Source organism: Perca fluviatilis, chromosome 20 (assembly GCF_010015445.1).
Source record: "Perca fluviatilis chromosome 20, GENO_Pfluv_1.0, whole genome shotgun sequence".
Lineage (NCBI taxonomy): Eukaryota > Metazoa > Chordata > Actinopteri > Perciformes > Percidae > Perca > Perca fluviatilis.
The window spans coordinates 17826718-17845353 of record NC_053131.1 but is presented as its reverse complement, the minus strand read 5'-3'; the positions used below and the strand labels follow the sequence as shown (position 1 = coordinate 17845353).

Sequence of the window (18636 nt, the reverse complement as noted above, 5' to 3'; positions counted from 1 at the left end):
GTGGGTGGTATTACATCTGAAGTGAACACCATCACAGCTTAAATGCTCAAGATGACAAAACAAAATATGAATCTAGGCTGTAATGGTCGTGGATTAAAAAGTCACACCTACTGCGTGTTGACCATGTTTTTACTTGAATCATCTTTATTATGAATTGATCTATTGAAATTGACATCCAGTTATTTTTATGTGTGGTTTGTCCTCTCTGGCTCATATGAAGTGATTGCTCACTTAAAATTCTCCTGTTCCATTATCACAATGCTAAATGCTTGACCGTTAGTGTTTTTATTAGCTGAACCTTTTAGTGAACAAATGTATGCTGTTCATTTTCCATTTCTTTTCCAAGTATAATACAAAAAGAAAAAAAAATGTGTATCTTACCCAAAAACCGTTGCGCGGTCATGGAAGGCTTGTATCATGTGGACGCGCAGACAGTTTTGTTGTCATTGTGAGGGCGGCAGAAACTACGCACTATAGCTCAACAGTCCTGCCCACAGTGGTTTCCGGAAGTAAAAATACAATGCAATTTCTCCATTGACAATTGGAGTATAAGCCATAAAATTGTAACCGTTGATGGTAGACTTAAAACCAGCTATGACTAAGCAATTATATATGCTGGTATAGATACCAAAAGTTCATGGGGCACAAACCTTGTTTTGAGATAAGTGTCTTTTATTCACGATGTCTTGGATAAGTACTCCATGACCCACAATCCCACAGTGATGCCTCTGATTGGTGGAACTCATGCTGGTGAGGAGGGGGAACTGCCGGGAGCTGCCTGCACGATCCGTCATGCGCATGACCAAGATGATAATCCTGTTTTACGTGGATTTATGACACTGCACGAATCATGATCTGTTCCATGCTTCTGCCGTTAGCCTCCACCGGGAAGCTAACGTTAGTTTAGCTAACAGCTAATTTGGCTAACCGCTAGCTGACAGCTTGATTCAGTCTAAAATAACGTTAACTCAAACTAAACACTGGGTAAAGCAGGCTACAGCTGACGTAACAGCTGTTATATATTTTAACGGTTATTTTCAGGTTTTATTTTGAGGGTCTTTTAAAGTTATTACATGCTATCTCAGCTAGCGGTTAGCCGAATTAGCTGTTAGCTAAACTAACGTAGTTTCCTTTATTCAATTCATTTTTTGGGATTTTCTGTTCGTTTTTTCACTCAAAATGATATGTTATATGCTTATGAGTCACGTCGTAGCAGGTTAGCCTAAGGCATGGTCTAAAACTCTTTATGTTTGGATTTTTCCAGACGTCAATGGGAGAAATTAATGGGAAATTTACTTCCGGAACCCAAGGTCTCTCAGAGGAGGGGCGGGACTGTTGAGCTCTAGCTTTAAGTTTCTGTATGGGAGGGGCGGGGTCATTTGAACTGTTCTGCGCTGAAGCAATGCAAAGGCTCATGGGAAAAATATACATGTTCTGAATGGTTTCTGTCCTAGTTAAAGTGGTGTTAAAGTTTTAATAATGTTCTGTTAATGTTTTGGGTGTGCATTTATGTTATCTGGGTTTTAGTCTTGTATGGTTGATTTAGCGTTCATGTTTATCTACATTTATTGCTGCACCATGACCGAGACCCGGGTGGGGGACTGATGGGGTCTGGGCAGTGAAACAGAGGTTGATGGCGTACAGAGGTTGGAAACTAGTAACGTAATTACCTAAGTGAAACTTTCCATGCAGAAACAAGACATTGGGAAATTATATTATTATGTTTGTATAATGAATTAAGTGTTTTATTAAAAACAAATGTATTGATTACATTGTTGTTAAGGTTATTTTATTATAAAGGAAAAAAGAATATTTAAAAGAAGGAATTAGATTTTTGGTAGTGGTAAGTAGCCTAACGTTTAATATTTGTTGTTTTTCTTTGCAAGTTTAAAACTATAGTGTGTAGTTTCTGTCTCCCCATGAGGCCTTCTGTGATCATGCACCACCCACACTTCTCCTCCACGCAAGTGCGAGTAGCCAAGGAGGACACGGAGGATTAAAAAACATGATGGACTCTTCAGAAGAGGTAATTATCTTCACTTGATTTTCTTTTGTGGAGCTGATAGTCTTAATTAGCTTTGTATCAACTCATTTGGCAATGGCTTGAATGAAACGGACGTTCATTAATATAAAAAAGTCACACACTAAAGCTTTAACTAAACATGCTTATTTTTAGGGATGCATCAAATCCAGATTTTTGAGGTTCAGGTTTGGCTTTAAAATAAAGACACGGGCTTCCAATGCCGGAACCAAGACGACACAGCATGTCTCACTTTATTCCACCCCAACACAGTCCAATACAACACTTTATTCACTTCCGTTTTTCCCTTCACAATACAAGCTCTATGTTTAGTGTAACTTCCTCTTAACCTTCAACTGAGAGGTTACACAATAAAATACCTTACAAATGTAACAACTTAATGTTGAATTCACTCACTCTTTTCACATCGTAGGAAAGCACATCGCTATCGCCAGATGATTTTCGCTAACCAGTGTATGATGAAGGCATGTTGGGTGGGTGAAATTAGCAAGCTAACGTTAGCTAACGAACAGCGGTCGCTCCGCTCCCACTGTAGGGAGACTCCGAGAGAACGGCTGACAGCCTGGGAGAGACTGTCTGGTTAACACAAGTTTTTAGGTGTCCTTTGCCATACCTGGATTTGCTGCGTTTTGGCTGCTGTCTGTGGATTCCTTCATGCGCGGCTCGTATTCTTTTGGATGTTTCATGCGCACGTGTTTTGGCAGCGGCGATGTAGTGTGTTTTTTGGGGTCCTTGCCGCCGCGGGACAGGTCAGCATTGCGGGTTGGGCGTGTGGCTCGGCTTTGGTTGCTTTCTTTTGGCTGGGGGTGCTGCCGCTTTTTCTGCTCGCAAGTTCCATGTTCACTTTCTCACAGCCTACTGCATTGAACAGTCCACCTACATTACGTTGACCAGCGTAGTGTGCGCAGTGCAAGTGTAGGGTTCGGTTCGGTGGAATTTTTTTTTTAAGGTTCAGCAGTAACCAAACCCCGTCAAAAAGCCCAACATTCGGCCGAATCCGATCCCAAATCCTGGATTCGGTGCATCCCTACTTATTTTAGACAACATGACTCCAGTTTATTAATGATTTTTAGTAATGACTACTAATTAATATTAACAGTCTATGTGTAAACTTGATTTGTCTACTGTCTCTGTGTTAATACAACATGGCCTGTTAAGTTTCACCTTGTGTAAAAACTTAGATGGTTTAAGGCAATGGGTTTCCACGCAAATTTCTAGTAAAGTCAACTAATTCGGGATAACAGTGTAATACGAAATACTAATACTTAATACTTTTAACATAACACACATTTGCACCGACCGCCAACATCCTTCCTTCCTTTTTAAAACTCTTGAGAATTAGTTTAGGCCCAAATCATTTCTTGCATAAAACCTGTGAAGAGGGCCCTCTCCGAAGAGGGAAATACCTGGATGTGAAGATTGTTACCATATCTTCAATTTCTATTTTTGATTTTATTTTGTCAACATAGCCACCCATATGCCACCTTCAGAAACAAGAGGTTCTCACTTCAAGTCTTGGCATAGAGGTCCCTTGATCCTTTGACCTCTTTGGTAAATGTAATCTTACCTCTTTGATACATGAAGGACAGATTTGCAACAATGGTGCAACAACGATGCAAATTCCACTGCATCGCCCTATTTAAATAATAAAAAATAAAACAGTAATGACCAGTATACAATTTTGTGGCAGATATACTGTACAATACAAGTTGGATTATCTCCCTGAGAAGCTCCAAGAATAAAACATGCACATACTGTGAACAGTGACACCCCTTCTCTCTTTTTACTACGGGGACAAGATGAAACAATTGGAGAGACGTGTATGAATGCACCTACTCTGAATTTATTCATGATGTTCCCCTGGAAATGCCTGGGAATAAATCATGTCTTTCCCAGAAACCTTTCTCCTCTGGCCCCTGTCCCTCTTCATTTATCTGGAGTTTTCCCTCAGAGCAGTATAGGAACTCACAGAGAAAGAGAGAGAAAGGGCAAAGGAGAGGAAACTCATTAGGTGGAATTAGTTATCAAACTCACAAGTACCGTGCCTTTGCTCAGTGATGCATTAGCAGGTAGATGCTGGATAACGTCCCTTTTAGTTTTGGACATATATTAAAATAGATGTAGAGCATTCTGGTAAAAGGACAAACATTAGCTTGGGACAAGAGACACAGGCTGTTTTATTTTGACTATCTCAATAAAGAAGAAAATATCTGTGACTTAATCAAAATTACCACACTGTAAAGCTACTCCAAAACGATCATGATAAAAAAGTCCTACAGTGTTCAAACTATACTGTGGCCTTCGGGGGGGTGCCAACAGGGCTTGCAGCAGTTGAATCGGTCGTGCTATTAACGTCATCGGTACACAGTTTCTTAGTAAAACCAAAATTAATTAAACTGCCTTGTTTTCTTTTTGCCATGGCTATATGATGCTAACTGCTGAATGGATTTCATGGACTTTGCGCGCCGATTTATGGCCTCCAACGTTTATATTTTTTCTATGAATCTTTGAGTTAACATGTACTAAACAGGAGTTGAATTTGCACCGCAGCGCCGCCACGCCTTGATGCTCATAACAAGAATAGCATGTATAGTTATTTTTATTGAAGTGAATTAGGTTTAAATCGCCGTCATGCATGAATGATATTTTTGCAGTTTCATAATCCACGATGATCACATTACACAAAACTGAAACTGCACGTCAAAATGACACATTGTCAGTATTTTTAGAGACCCCCCAAAATTTCACAAATCACGTTTTCAGGGGAGCCCATGTCTTATTAAGGGGAGCCGAGCTCCCCCTAGCTCCCCTGTAGTTCGCAACCTGCTTCAAGGAATAGATCGACATTTTACAATGTTTTTTAATGTCTGAATGGTAAATATGTAGCTGAAGCCAGCAGCTGTTTAGCTTAGCTTAGCACAAAGACTGAAAACTGGGGGAAACAGCTAGCCTGGCTCTGTGCCATGGTAACTAAATCCACCTACCACCACTTCTAATGCTCAACAATTAACACATCATATTTTGTTTGTTTAATCCAGACAAAAAACAAAGTAAAAAAAAAAACACATGTTGTTGTTTTACAGGGAGTTAGGGGTTAACACCCCTCTCCCTGACCCGTTAGTGTCCTACCATGTATACCTCCAATAGCCACTTAGGAGAAATTAGTACTCCATCATTAAGTCATTAAAGCCATCTGTGTGGCCGCCTTTTCTGTCCTGGCCCTTGTTAGATCCAATTACCACAAGGGGACGAGGAATTGGCAGTTATTCAAACACAGATTGTTGGTGGCAGATGGACAGAAATGAAGACGTAGTGCAGGTTTTCAAGGTTATGGTTGCAGCAGATAATAATATGTGTGTCAATGTGTGACTTGTTACCTGTCTGATACTTAAAATTGCAAGTGTCTTTTCCATTTCCTCTCTGTCTGCAATCCACTCTCTTCTCTGTCATTGTGTTAGTAGAATCTGTGAGAGTCTGAAGTACGGTGACCGACAGGGCCACAGCCCTGCAACTTAAGAAAACACATGTAAATAGACAAAACACAAGCAAATTAAGAAAACGTCTTCATTGTGTTGCGTTGTGTGTTGTGTGTATTGCATGTGTTGTCAAATTGACAACACTTGCAAATACACACAACACAACCAAATACATAAACGAGCTGCAAATACAGAAACGATCCAAAATGAAAAGCACAAAAACCCTGAAAACAAATGCAACAGAAAAACGCTGCATCCAGTTTACACAATGAAAGGCGAGGTTATGTCAGAGAGAGTGGATAATTTCTTTTCTTAATTTTTTGATTCGATTTTTAATAGTGTTCTACTTTTTAGTAACATATATGGGCTAACTAGTGTTAGCTGGCAAGCGCTTGTACAAGTCAGTCTCTAACACGGTAGCTGCGTAAACTGTAATAATACTGTAAAAGACTAGGGCCAAACGTAAAAATTAATATGCACCTTTTAATGTTGCCTCTTTACTACACTTTTCTTCCTGTTTCCAAAACAAACCTCTCATCTGCTCTCTCTCTCTCTCTCTCTCTCTCTCTCTCTCTCTCTCTCTCTCTCTCTCTCTCTCTCTCTCTTCCCCTAGGGGCCTGAAGAACTTCCATTGTGTAAACTGGATGCAGCGTTTTTCTGTTGCATTTGTTTTCATTTTCTGTATTTGTATTAGCTCGTTTATGTATTTGGTTGTGTTGTGTGTATTTCTAACGCGTTTGCTAAATGCTGCGCATGTGTTGTCAAATTAATGAAGATGTTTTCTTAATTTGCATGTGTTTTTTTTTTTAATTAGCTACCGTACTAATGACATGAGATGTAGATCTTTAAAATCTGGGAACACCCACAAGAGAGTGAAAACCTAGAGAAGAGATGGATGCAGAGGATATGCTTGCATCTGTGAGCCCACAATAATGCATATTTATTACATATTGCGGGAATACACATTTGTATGCTCACATCCTCCTTCGATGTCTTTCTTATTCTCACAGACATGCACAGCAGGCTATTTATGCAATGAAAAACAACATCATTTTTTTTCCAACTCTTACTATTTAGATATAACATGCTTTCTCCATCCCACTTTTCTCATGCATCATGTCATTATTTCTGTGCTGCCAGTCTTTTCTACCGAAAAGAGATACAAAAATATTTATTAATTTAAAGTGGCCATATTATGCTCATTTTCAGGTTCATAATTGTAATTTGAGATTGTATCAGAATAGGTTTACATGGTTTCATTTTCAAAAAAACACCATATTTTTGTTGTACTGCACATTGCTGCAGTTCCTCTTTTCACCCTGTGTCAGGTCTCTGTTTTAGCTACAGAGTGAGACCTCTCAACTTCTGTAACGTCTTTGTTGTCAGTCACACATGCGCAGTAGCTAGGTAAGGATCATATCAGCTAGCTAGCTGTTCCTCCAACTTCGGCCTGTACAAGGCAGGATTAGCCGGGAGACTTCTTCTAAACGAGGGCGCACTTCCAACTTTGCATGGAATACCTGCAGAACAGGGACATGTAAGTAGTTCTATACAATTTATTTAGTAGATTAGGATGAATTTGTGCGTGTTGTAGCAGTGTTTTACCATTGAGAACGAGCTAGCATGCTAACGCTAGCATGCTAACGCTAGCATGCTAACGGTTAGCCCCCTAGGCCCCTCGTTTCGGCTTGTGACGTAGAAAGCTGTGCAGATTTTGAACAGCTCACCCGGAGACTGAAGGCAGGTTACATTCAGAAACCCATTTCTCACTCAAAACAGCATGGATGGTTTTTCTTCAAAGTTTGTATGCGTGTGGAAGCACCAGAGACACAAAATAACACCCCAAATCCCAGAAAAAAGTGTCATAATATGGGCACTTTAAAGATTAAATAAGGTAGTGTCTCCAAACTTACCTCAATTATAACTTGTGTCCTGCTAGTTGTACTACAGCACTTACTTTAAAAAAAATAAGCATATGCCTATTTTTGAAAATATTTTTGCATCTCTTTTCGGTGTTTTAGTTTGTAGATGGTCCCTAAGCACTTGCTGCCTCAACACCGGATCTAAACAGAGCTAAAGCTAGCAGGAGGATAACACGGTGTAGACAACACCGATTGTTTTCTGTATCGTCGCTGCTGACCAACACTCCAAATTTACAAACAACAGAGCTACGTGTTGAAATCGACCGAAATTCTCCTTTAACGTTGCATGTCTGGCTAATGGAGCCAAGGAGCACATTATTAACTTAAGTTACATTATTTTGTGGGGTTACATGTTATGTATGAAAAAGCCCCATTCAGGACTGGAACAGCCACTGTGTGGAGTGGATGCTACTATATCAGAGTTTAGGCTAACTTTCGCAGGGCTGATGGTACGTGTCCACTGGCAAGCGTCATTTCCATGCTGGGCCTTCCCTGCCATCAAAAAACGCCTATGTGGACACGTACTATAACTGACTCTACCCTTCAATCGAAGAACAATGCTTCTCCTTTATTTCCATGTATTCTGCTTGAATCATCAACTGGTGAGGATGCTGACTTTTGTCTTAGTCTTTTATTATGATATCAGGTGTGTAGCCATCAATTGCATATTTATTAAACTTTTACATGGACTCAGGGAGTTAGTGTTGATTAGCTAGCTAGCTATAGCTGATATAAAATCTGCTATATAGTTGTCATTTCAGCCAGCGAAATAGACATATACTGGCTTGAAATGAGAAGCCTGCTGCTTCTACCTAATACAAGGACGTATTGTTTCAAACATAAAAAGTAAATCTGCAACTGTTATCAGTGCAAACTGCATATACTGTGCTACGTTCCGTAGCCTATGGAAATGGGAAACTTGACAGGCGGCAACAGGGTTTGACAGGGTGAGTGTGGTGGAGAAGTCACCTGTTTAGGCTGTATGGATACTATATTATTTTATTTGTGCTATTTACAGTCACTTCTCAAGGAGTCATTGCTCTGCAAGGTGGAAAATGCTGACTAGCATGAGCTACACACTGAGAACTAGACAGAACCTTTGGGAGTTTCTTGCAAGTCAACAAGTCAACCTGAAAAAATCTTTTTACAAAAAACAAGCAGCAGCAGCAGCAGCAGCAGTCTTGACATGAGTGAATCTCAACCTAAAACTTTTCAGAGGGTTGGGTTATTTTGGAGGCACGACATCGACTCGCCTCCTTTGCTTTAACTATAACTTCAACCTAAACTTCAGGTATTTCATTTCCTCGTTTCATCCACAGGAACTATTGATATTTATCTTTCCTTTATCTTGGGTTATGTGCCCAAGGCCCCTAAAGACATGCTCAGGTTAAAGAAGAAGAAGAAAATAGGAATTGGTATGTGTGTGTGTGTGTGTGTGTGTGTGCGTGCGTGCGTGCGGTAAATGGAGAAAGCAGGGTAGTCTGGGCATCAGAGGAGACTTTAATCATCAGCTGCACGGTGAGGAATTCAGGGTGAGCCTTGAATAGATACATTGTTCATCTCTGGTGGTTCCTGGCATACACAAACAAGTATGACGATGACCTGACGACAGGTGCAGGTAATCGCACTGTCCTTTTATGGTTTTCTTTCACTCTATCTGCCCTCTGAAAATCACTGACTGTACCATGCATAGGAGCACTGATGCCTGACAGCTCCAAACCAAACAGAAAATTATATTTTGTTTGTTCCTACACAGCGCTGAAAAAGTTCAACCTTCAATTGACTTATTAAAGCAAATTCCCCCTGACGTATTTATCATTGCTTATTAGTAAACACTAGAAATAATATACATCCGGTTTGGCTAGTTTGAGTGTAGTTCCTCTCCCTCTGCTCTGTTACTTGACAGTATTTGAATGAGGCGAGCTCCATTTGAAGCTGTTTTCACTTTGAAAGAGGAAAAATCTATGACGTTAAATATATTGCAAAGTGTGAGAACTTGTAGAATGAAAATCTGAACTCTGGTCTTCATAAATCCAAGCTACCTAAGTAAGGTAAAACATAGACATTCAAAGCAAAGCGATTGTTTGTGTAGTTGTTATTTTAACCATATTGTAGAATGTAGAAGACAAATATGTTTACAAGATTCCAGAACAGTTTATAACTTTTTGAAAGGGTCGATTCACCCAAATGGTAAAAACATGCAGATAGTTTTGGTTTTATTTGGCCATGTTATAAAACTGAAGCTAATTTGAAGAGCAAATATTAGTCACTATATGATACATGGAGCATGGGCTGTATACATACATTCACCAAGAACCTTTAAAGTTGAATTAGTTTCAAAATACCTTTACTGGAATGAGAAGGCACTCAAACAACTGTATATCTAACAACAAAAATCCTGTATGGAAACATTATATAGAGAATGTGTACCTGAGTTGTATACCTGAGTTGTGGATTTCTTCTCTATGTTCGAGTGCTCTTGTGATGAAACTTATTTATTGAAGCTGTAGACAAGACGAGAGAGGAGTTAAGAGAGAAGCGAGATGAGGTGAGAGAAAAACTAATTTGGCCCATTAATCATGACAGCTGATTGTGGCTACACTGTGAACATCTTCTATTGCTTTCCTGTTTCTGACATTCTCATTAGCACTGCTCTCTCTTGTCTGTCTGTCTGTCTGTCTGTCTGTTTGTCTTTCTCACCGTCTTCCTCTTTCCCTCTTGTTTCTCTGTATGTGACTTGATTTGGAAAGCAGCAATGACAGCGGGCTAGATTGTCTCTTTCTTCCAGTAGAAAAACTACTTTCCCCACAATACAATAAATCACTGCCAAGAACGCAGTAGTTCAAAAAGTAATTGCACTCACTTGGCAAGACTTTTGATGCCATCTACATCGACTTAAATAATGGAGACTCAAGTATTCAAACTACAGTTTGTGTTCACAAGAAAAAGCTTTGATAGTTTTGAAGCACACAGCATACCCCGGAGCAAGACAAGGCTGAGTGTGAGATTAAACACAGCAATTTACAAGACATGGTAAAAGCAAGGCTTGAGTACATGTAAGGAAAATAAAATGTCACTTTTATTAAAACTTCAATGAAAGATCGCATCAATTTAGATGAAAACAGATTTACTTTGTAGGCAGATTACCTAAACTGGGTACAAGCACAATTGCCAGTAAAGCATTAAATTGAGTGCATGTAAGTGTGATCAACCAACACATTTTTGGTGACCATAGGCGCAAGTGGAATCTGGATGCAGCGCAGCGCAAAATGAAAAAGAGGCTGAAGCAGGGTAAATACATTGTTGGAGTAATGGAGTATTAACATGAGGGTGAATGACCGTAACGAAACTCCAGGGGCGAGCACTGCAGATCGCAAATGTTCACAACATGCTTCAGAAATGATTGTCCTGTACAAATTGCAGATAGAATGTCTCATGTTCCAAATTGCAGCCTGAAAGTTGCAAATTTGGTAGCAGGGTAGCAGACCACAGATATGCAGTATTGAAAATGTGAATAATAGTATATGTGTAATCAGCGTGATTCTGTGCCAAGCAGCACTTTCGGCTCAGCCTGGAAGTGGCAAATTTGGTAGCAGGGTAGCAGACCACAAGTATGCAGTATTGAAAATGTGAATAATCAGCGTGATTTTGTGCCGAGCAGCACTTTGGGCTTGTGATGCATCTGCCTCCTAGTCACACTGAGTCAGTGAGTTGCGTCAGGAGCTTGGACCCTGGCGTACTAATCACTAAGACATGACAGGAAATATTATTTTAATTATCTAAAAGGAAATGTGTTGGTCACTACTAGATAAGCAAATAGTTAAGAGTTGCTAAACTTGAATGTGTCTTTAAGTGAGAAACAGAGAGAAGCACTAACTGCGACTGTACCATAATGTATTTCACAGATTACATTATACACATTGTCAAATTTTATACAGGATGGCTTGTACTGTATATCATATTGGCGCATGCCTGAGATACATGGACTCGAACTGAGAATCACCTTACTTTTACATTTACCCTCCTGCACAGCAGCTTGTCTTACAACAGGGGTGTCAAACTCAACTTCCCTAAGGACCACACTAGAAAATGAGAGGGCCAGACATATAGTTTATTGCTTTAAGTCATGCTTAAAGCAACTTACAGTTTGGTCGACAAAAATGATGATGAAATGCCAAAAACATTTGGAAAAAGTGTCAAAAATGTCGAAAAAAAAAGTTTTATTGTGAACCTAAATGTATACAGGGGCTGGATCAAAATTAGCAAGGGGACGGATTTGGTCCGCGGGCCTTGAGTTTGACACGTGTGTCTTACAAGGAACACGTTTCCACATTCCCTATTTTACAATTCAAATGATAGAATCAGTAACAGAGGGAAAACTGAAAAGTAATTCAGCTTATATATTACTGCTGCCTCAGGAACGTTTCCAGGAGGTTGAATACTACCCACATCTATACATCCCATTCCCATACACTCTCTTCTTGAAAAAATGTTAAGGTTGAAAAGGAAATGAAAATGCAATATTACCCAAAAGGTTTTTGTTGGCGTCATAGTGACAACAGTGGCAGACTGTGAGGAGCAGGGATGAAGAAAAAAAAAAAAAAAAGGCACCAGCGCTCAGGAAAGTTATGATGCATTTTTGGTTTAACAACTTCTGTGCCTGAAGTAAAGCCAATCCAGTAGTGCATTATGCCTGCATTCTATTTAATTTATAGTCTTCTTCAATGCAGCATGATATTCATTTTGTAAATTATAGTCCCATTTATTTTAAAATAGACGATAAAGGAGGGGGTGCTTTAGGGGCGGGGCTACACGCCGACCTGTCAATCATGACAGAGGCTTAACAATGCTTATCCATACCATGGCCCTGTGTACATTCAAATAGCCGTGAACTTGCTTTAGGTGTTTTTGGGTACCCATTTTTTCAAGTTAAATGGGGCCCCTTTCACTGTTTGTTTTCACCTCATCAAATTTAATTGAAACACTAGAAATGTCTTGTGTTCAGCGTTCTGCCAATCAAGCTAGCTAGCTAGCGCTAGCGTTAGTGTTAGCTGGTAACTTAAAAGAAAGTCTTCAGATTTTAAACCAGCTCTGTGTACTGCCGTACATGCTGACAAACGGCACCAGTACCCGGAGGTCCGCGTTTACCTGCAAGTAAAACTCCGCTGGATGACTCAACAGATACACAACAGTGACACAAATGCGTCATCCTCCCCAGCTCCGCCATTTTGTCCAAATATGGTCACTTCAGGCTCCAAAATACCAAGATGGCGACGGCCAAAATGCAAACTTCAAAACGGTCCACAGACCAATGGGTTACGTCACTGATGCTACGTCCATTATTTTCACAGTTTATGGTTCCAAACCCTTTTCTAGCATGTAAGGCCTATATGGCACTGCATCGCATTTTCTTCACTGGAAGGGCACCCTAGAGGGAAGAAAAGTTGATTACTATCCGGTACATTAGTTTGCATGCCAACAACCTGTTGCAACTTTCTTTATTTAAGCGAGACTTGCAACAAAAGAAAATGTAAGAGCTTGATGGGAATTCTCAAAAACCACTGCCTCTTTGCCCAATTGGCTTGCATGGCTGAGAGTCTTCCTCTTTGCTAAGCTCCAGACACCCTGCAGGCTTGTCTTAAAATGCAAATCATGTTCTCTGCATGTGAACCATGAGATAGGACTGGAAACAGACTGACATTGGAATATAGTGGGAGGATGTGTTTACATTTGACCAAGAGTCTTTCCCCAACTGTGAGTGCAATACTTCATTTTCCAGTGAATACATTTCATAATCATCATGTATGGATAGCTCAATCAACCGTCATCCAGCTTGCACCTTCAGGTATTTTCACAGCAGCAGTGTCAATGAGACTCACTGCAGCTGTGTAATTGTGAAAGCAATTAAGAGTGATGGTGCTAATCCCACTCGACCATCAGTGTGAAACTGGCTGAGTATGTTTTATAACCTCATACATGATTCAGTGGACCGTAAACTGAACACACAGGAAGAGAAGAAGAAGACACAATATAAACATAATCAGCATATGTCTGCTGATTATGTGTGTGACCGTTACTGTGACTGTAACATAAATACTGTTGCTGTTGGATGAAAACCTTGTTTTTAGTTATATTCCAAATTAAATCTGTAAACTAATAGTCCTCATATTTTGGTGCTACTCCATATTTTATGATTGACTTTGCAAAGCCATCATTTTTTTATCCACTCACACACAAAAAATCATTTTGTATTCCAGTGCTGTTCATGTTTCTGAATTAAGTTAGTCATTGACCTACAATGGGGCCAAACAAATCCTCATCCTCTCTACTGACCATAAATCATTTTGAAACCAGATAACTGAGCTGCTATGACAGAGAATGTTTTTTTTTACTTGATGATAATCCAGGTGGCGTAAATTAAATGATAGTCAATATCTATGACGTTCCACTTCCCGGGATTGGTCCGTTGCTGCCGTAAATTACACCGGATGTCCGTCACCTTACGCTTTCTTTGTGTTGGCTTTTTATACTCCGGTGGATTTATGAGGACTATGGTTAACTGCTCCTCAGATCTCTGCAGTGTAAATCCAGACAGCTAGCTAGACTATCTGTCCAATCTAAGTTTTCTGTTGCACGACTAAAACAACTTTTAAATGTACACATGTTCCACCAAAACAAGCTCCTTCCCGAGGATATTTTGCAGAGGCACTGTGGCTCTGTGTGGCGCTTAGCACCGCCCAAGACGATTGTGATTGGTTTAAAGAAATACCAATAACCCAGAGCACGTTTTTCTCCCATCCCGGAATTGGATTCGACAGACCTTCCTCCGCAGCGCTGTGGAGGAAGGTCTGGAAATGCGAGACTAATTAAATGACAACTGACTGAACAGTGCAGTGATTGACATGCAGTTAGACACCCCCCTGACCCTGATTGGTGCATCTGAACAGGGAGCTGTGGATTTTTGCAAATCACACTACAGGCTGTAGGTTGTGCCAGAGAAGCCAGATTTTTTGTTTTTGAATTACCTGCTTCATGTAGTTCTACTCGAACATAGGGTCAGTTTCCACAAATATGACAGAAAGATAGTTTTATAAGTCTTACCTACTGCACCTTTAAATGGCATTGTGTATTGCTTATTGACTGATAGGGGTTTCTTGCACTTTCCGTTACAAATCAAAAGAATAAAAAATGAAAAAGCTAAATTGATTTTGCACTCACTAAAATACTACCATTTTGCTATTTTACTTTAAGGAAAGGAGAAAAGGAATAGATTGAATTTCAATTCACTATATAGGCTAACTAAACTAAATAATGTAATCACTTTTCCATGCTATTACTTGGATTTGGTGTTAGAATGTTCTACAATGAACATCCGACTACTATTGTTCCTCTTGTAATTTGTGTATAAATGATTATTATGTAAGTGATCCAGTTTCCTCAGCCACACATAATCCTTAAACTATCATAAAATAATGAATGTCTGGTAAAGGTTAACATGGCCTTGTAGCACTGAACTTAAGCTGCATTTAGACAATAAACAATTTAGAGTGGGCTGGTAGGGTTGGGTGTGCATTGCTTTTTGATTGTCCACCGGAGATAGCAGAATTCTACACAGTTTCATTTTGGAGTTAATCACTCCTTATTATCAATATTCTGAACATACAAGAACATACAATATAGCAAATTCCATCAGTGTTCTTATTATGTTTGTCTAAACCATTTTTGGAGCCTTTATTTGTTTGATCCCTGTGGTAATTATGACAGCAGATTCCATGGTGTATTTTCTTTGTTTGTAATTCCCATTTTTGGCTTTGCGAGAATAACCTAACGCAATCCATGATTTTGTTTCTTTTTATGTCAGCATACACAACCTTTAATAGACTATGCCTTTGCCAGCCCTGTGAAAGACAAACTGTCTTTATTTTTATGTAAAATACATTTGAAGTGGCATCCATGTACCACACAGGCATCTATATCTGTACTGCTATTTTTGTGTTTTGATGCACATTACCAGATGATCACCAGATGTACACGACTGTGTTTTCTGTCCCTTGCTTTTTTTTTGTTCTTTATTTCTTGTAGCCATCCTCAAGGGTTTGTCAGCCCTTGGAAAGTTAAAGTCATGAGTTATTGTCAGTCAGTTTGTCAGTCAGACAAAAACGCTTTGTGCACTTAATCTGTGCTGGGAGGATTTATTTATCTTCTTCGGGGTTCTGACCAGCAAAGAGCTAAAGGGGAATTACCAGAATAAGAGCATTAGTCTCAACTGCAAATAGACAGCATCCATCATAAATAACAAACAGGACAGAACATGATGTGCAGGAAAGACACCACAAGGAAACAAAAATGTACAAGGCTTTGGCATGGACCCCATTTGTTATTGATTTACAGGGATAACACCTTATAAATGGCAGCTATTAGAAGCCATAGACGGAGTGCTGACACTGATGGCGCTGCCGTGGCGGAGAGACGAGTGTTGTATGAGAGCAGAAAGAGACAAAACAAGTGAAGTAGTGAGGACACCGAGGTCATGTTCTTAGTATTGTTTCCAGGAATTTGGGTATTTTAACAACCTGAAGAAGAGTTAACGTTCTACAATTACAGAAAAATTGCATCTACTGGAAGCTTTTTCAAGTTAGCATATTTTTTCTCAAGTGACAGATTTTAAGACTAATTGAATTAAAATACAATCATTCTCCACCAGCATTATATTCCTGGCAGTGTGGAGAATTATTTGTTTCTTAGTTGTTTTTGTGTAGTCAAACATTTGTTAAAGTAGGATGGAAAAAATGTGGACCTTTGCATTCATTCCCAGTGCTTAGACTCCCGTTACAAAAAAATGCATAGTTCCTGCACAACCTGCAAAAAAAGCTTTATTTTGTTCTCATAATCACAAGATGAATCAACAAACACCACCAAGATTTACTTGGGAGTTAGACCAACCTTTTCAAAGTGATTGATAAAAAAAAGAGCAAATGGAGCAAGTGGATTCGTTACTCTTATTGCACCAAATATAGATAGCCTATTAGAAATAGAATAGAAACACAAATAGTTACATAGAAGAAAGAGAGTGTGTCTTTCTTATGTCAAGGGGTCATGAAACAAAATGCCTCCTGATCTACAATGACAAAGACAGGGATGTTCCATTATTGGACTTGATCTCCTGGTGATCCTCTGCCTGATTAATCTGATTGATCAATGTGAAAGGTTTAGAGTGTCATTTCATTTCTTAAAGCCCTGAGCCTTAAGGGATAAGTGTGCCATCATGATATTAAAAGCAAACCGGCCATTCATTGTGCAAACCTACTCTTTCTAACATGTTATTGAGGTGATTTTAATAAGGAGCCTGATTGTATGTGCAAAGGGAGCAGAGTAGTGAACGCCTGTGTTTCACAGATTGCATCACGTTGGACTTCAAAGTGTCGAGATCTGGCTTCAAAAATGCTAATCGCTGTTGTAGGCAGTCTAAAGGAAAAAAAAGGTGGATTTTAAATTTGTGTAAATTCCATCAGAGGTTTACATTTTGATAATAGAAGACAAAGCTTTCATCTGATAGCAGTGTGGGTGTGACAGTGTGCCAAGACGCCATACAACAAGCTTTGAGTCATCATGATGGACAAATGATCAGGTGAATAAGAAGCATAGGAAGCAGAAGCAGCCTACATTCACTTTTGTGGTGACCATAACCAGTTGTTACATAACTATCTTCTTCCCCCACTGACACGTTGTGCATTTCCAGAGTAGGAACTGATTGGCAGGACTGTAAGGTTACCCGCTGGATGAAGTGGGCAGTTTCCATGAAATCTTATCAACAGTTTCTTTACGTTTAAAATGATCACATACGAAATGCACTTTGTGTTTTGTAGGTTTACACACAGTTTGAGTCATTGCCTCAAAATTCCTCTGGGCATTTGTGTATTCAGAAGCTACTCCTCTGGCTTGTTTATTAAGCAATTAATTAAAGCACTGCAGAAACTGTGACTGAGGTTATCATTGTTTTTCTTGTTTGAAGCATCACATCCTCACTCAACTAAATAAATAAAGTGCCGTGGAGTTGTGTGCTGTGAAAGGCCAGCGATAAAAGAAAAACAACATTCTGCAGAGTCATTCTTCACATTTACATACTCCTAAATCTAACGTTTCAAAGAATGCTTTTAAGCTTCATATTATTAAGGGATAGGATTTCAGAGAATGAGAGTTACTTTTCCATACCAGGCAATGGTATTAAAACCCTCCAATATTTCTGTCTCTTCTGTACGCTTTCTTTCTGTAGTGCACAAGGTTAACTAGTATTATCCAACTATCAAAGATTCAGGCCAGGGGCAGCTTTGAGGCTTGGGAAGGGGAAAGAGGAGAAGTGCAGACATAAATATTCTATCGCTATAATCGCTGAGCACTGAAGTGTTTTAGAGGTATTCACCGTGTCTTTCTCTGCAGTTGTATTATAAAATAGCTTACCTTTATCTTTTCAGACTTATCTCTTCTGCCTTACAAAGACAGGCAGCAGAACTGTGAAGTTGAGAAAGAATGAGTGTTGTTTTAAGGATACTTAAGTCTGTAACTAAGTTTATGGGCAAAAAAGTAATTGTCAGATAAAATTTGACTGTGTAGACAATCATAGGCTAGTTAGCATTGAGCAGGACTAGTGATTGATTGACCTGATTATATTTAGGTATTTCCTTATTGAAACAAACTCAATTTCTAAGATGTTGGAACATCAATATTGAGTTTTCAATTACAGAAAACAAGTTGGAAAAGTCTGTAAATTAGCTTTAGCTACTTTTTTTTTTTGGTATTTCCTGCATGTTTTTTTTAAATTAAAAACAGAACAAACAGTCAGATTCTGGTGTGAACTAACTTTTAACAAAATTTGTAGTTACTCAGCCACGTATCCAGGTTGCAGTTGCAGCAAGGTAAATCAGATGTCCTTCACTCCAGTCATGTCCCCCAGCTCCTGAAGCGTTCCTAAGTATATGGGATATGTAATCCTGCCATTGTGTGCTGGGTCTGTCGTAGGATCTTCTCTCCGCTGGGCATGCCTGCAATACCTCAACAGGAATGCATCAGGTCCCCAAACTATCTCAACTGGCTTCTTTATACATGAAGTGAGTGGGGAGAGTTCCCTCTGATATCTGAGCTCGTTCCAGGTTGAGCCAAGTCTCCGTGAGAAGAAAACTCATTTCAGTCTGTAATTGAA

At 39.4% G+C, this 18636-nt stretch overlaps 1 long non-coding RNA gene across 1 annotated transcript; it reads right to left on the bottom strand.

Moving 5' to 3' along the window:
- Window positions 1–12804: 12804 nt before the first annotated feature.
- LOC120549237 lies at window positions 12805–18387 on the bottom strand. Its single transcript, XR_005637362.1, has 3 exons — window positions 18320–18387; window positions 17898–17948; window positions 12805–12867 (listed from the first exon to the last, which is right to left on the bottom strand). It is a non-coding gene; the product is annotated as an uncharacterized LOC120549237 (long non-coding RNA).
- Window positions 18388–18636: the final 249 nt, after the last annotated feature.